The sequence below is a fragment of the Neoarius graeffei genome, chromosome 22 (genome assembly GCF_027579695.1).
Source record: "Neoarius graeffei isolate fNeoGra1 chromosome 22, fNeoGra1.pri, whole genome shotgun sequence".
Lineage (NCBI taxonomy): Eukaryota > Metazoa > Chordata > Actinopteri > Siluriformes > Ariidae > Neoarius > Neoarius graeffei.
The window spans coordinates 49,275,978-49,278,631 of NC_083590.1; the positions used below are offsets into that span (position 1 = coordinate 49,275,978).

A 2,654-nucleotide genomic window follows, 5' to 3' on the forward strand; every position below is an offset into this window, starting at 1 on the left:
AAACCTATGACAATGTTCCGGCTAGGTTCTCTGAGCGTTCGATGAGTTCTTTGAGGGTTAGATAAGGACATGCAGTCCATAGGCAACTGGTATAAAATTTAGTTCGGGTTAGTTGCCGTGGTTAATGCCATCACTGAACTCATTTGTTTGCGAGTTATAATATCAGTACAATACGCTGGCTGAAGGAGCAACATATCAGAGAAAGTACAGTAATACTGGGCGAGATATCAAGGCCAATCAAACTTGTAAACATGACAGAACACGATGATTCTCCCCGAGAATAATTTGTGAAGATGTAACAAAAAATGTCGGCTCATTTTATTTTTGCAGATGCCTCACAAATACTGCACGAAGCCACTAGAGGACCACAGAGGTACTTTCGGCAGACAAATTCGAAAAATATTTCCCACAACCTCTGGTGGCTCTCAGTGGTACTGCAAAGAGTTTGCCTACAGTCCAGAGTTTTCACTCCCTGGTGGTCTAGTGGCTAGGATTCAGCGCTCTCACCGCCGCGGCCCGGGTTCGATTCCCGGTCAGGGAAAAGCCATGTTGGATTATGATAGTCCATTTGATTTTCATGCTCTTTTAACAATTGACATTGTTGCAAAGCAGCTTTACAGAAAATTAAAGGCTTTAAAAATCAGCTAATTCTATCACTAATTAAAGAAAATACTGTTCCCTCTTACCCAGGGTGAACATTATTATTAAAATGTCAAAACAAACACATTCTTCAAGGCACATTCAAACCAGTGACATAACGACAGCCATCAAAAGCACCTACAGTCCTCCACGCTACCAAATGAGCTGTCAAAGGAGGGCCTCAAAGAGCATGTTTGATAAATGAGCAAAAAAAAAAACTTGAAAAACTTGTTGTTCTAATATATTGCATATAAATTGCTGCACACCAAAGCTATTTCCTAGGTTAGAAAAGTTGTTTCCCACAAGCTGGCTTCATGTACAAATCCATTTCATGTGCACATGTAATATACAACAAAGTCAAAGTCCCTTTCATGCCAGAATCTGGTCTTCCCAGGCAGTCTCCTGTCCCAGTACTAGGTGTATGGGTGCAGCACCAATCTCCATTTCGATAGCCCTCAGCCTCTCATGTATACAGCCAGGATTACAATGGGGGTTGGTCCTCTGGTCACTTTGACAGTTTGACTTCCCCACTTGCATCTGTATTGCAGCGTGCCTTGCCAGACGGTAGTAGGTACCATTTTAATGATGGTCTTTGGTCCAACCACGAGTAGAAATCATGATCTCCCAGTCAGGAGGCAGACACGCTAACCACTAGGCTAACTATGTAGTGAAAGTTCATTATGTCTACCTATTGAAACTATTCTTTAAATTCGTTTCTTAAGACAAGGACAAGTTCCTTGTCTTAAGAAACGAATTTAAAGAACACTAGGCTAACTCACGGTCATAATATACAACGCAATGAAATAAGTTAGAAAATCTGTTATAAATAGTGATTTCTCTTCAGAGCCTTAACAGTATTGCACCCAGCCACTAATGGGCCTCAGTAGTACTCAGAGACACCCTCACTGCCACAGCCCAGGTTTGATTCTCAGTCAGGAAGAAGACTTTTACCTCTTTCCCATGGGAACGTTAGTACTATTGTCATGAATTGTGTGCATTTAGATCCAAAAGCAGGAAGAAAGGCAGGAGAAAGGAGAAGCCGAGAAGCATCCCAGAAAGTGTTGCAGAAATAGAAGAAGGGATCTTAGGACACTTTGTGAGGACAACCAGCAGAATCTCATGGAGATCAACGATCAACTGCAAAGATCCTCATATCACCAGCGACTCCTCAGGCTGACTTAGGAAACTGAAGCTTTGTCTGCTCTACTGTGAACTTTGTGTTTTGTACTGAAACTGGTTTGGAATGGGGAAATCCCCCCTGCACCTGCATCTTTGGCTGATGAGAAAGAAGAGTGTCTCACATGTGTTAGGACTAGGACTGTTTTGGCCTCTAGAGGCCGCTGTTATTTCCTTTTCATGTCGTGTTTATTTTGGCCTCTAGAGGCCGCCACTGTTCCTGTGTTTTGTGTTTGTGTTAATTGCCTAATTATCTTCACCTGTGTCCTTAATTAGTTTGTCTATTTATACCCCTGAGTTCAGTCCTCTTGTCACGGAGTCTTTGTGCTGTTATGTTTATCTCCAGTTTCCTTTGTACTGTGTTTTTTGATCTTCTTAGCTTTTGAATTTTTGCACTTTGCTTTTCTTTTGGATTATACTCTTTGGTTTTTTTTTTTGTCTTTTGTTTTGCCCTGTATATAGTGTATATAGTTTAAATAAACCTTTTGATTCTTTTTCTACTTCCGCCTCACGCCTCTGCATTTGAGTCATCCCCCTGGTGGCCTAGTGGGGGTTTGCTGGATTATCACACCAACGAACCAGGTTCGAATCCCAGCAAAACCCTAACAGAAAGACTCCGTCATGACCGACTCAGCAGAGGCTGCTTCAACTGTCTACCCGGCCAACCTTCAGGGAATTATGGCAGCTTTGACACGCTTCGGAGCGACCATGGATGCTCATGGACGTACGCTCACCAGCCAACGTGAGGCCCTCGCTCGCCACGAGGAACTGCTTCAGCAAATTGGGAAAACCCTGGCACAGCTGACATCTCTGCCTGCATCTCCTGCTCCTGATCCAGT

At 43.1% G+C, this 2,654-nt stretch overlaps 1 non-coding gene across 1 annotated transcript; it reads left to right on the top strand.

Annotated features, from left to right (window-relative positions):
* Positions 1-469: 469 nt before the first annotated feature.
* On the top strand, positions 470-541 carry trnae-cuc (transfer RNA glutamic acid (anticodon CUC)). The gene has a single exon. It is a non-coding gene; the product is annotated as a tRNA-Glu (tRNA).
* Positions 542-2,654: the final 2,113 nt, after the last annotated feature.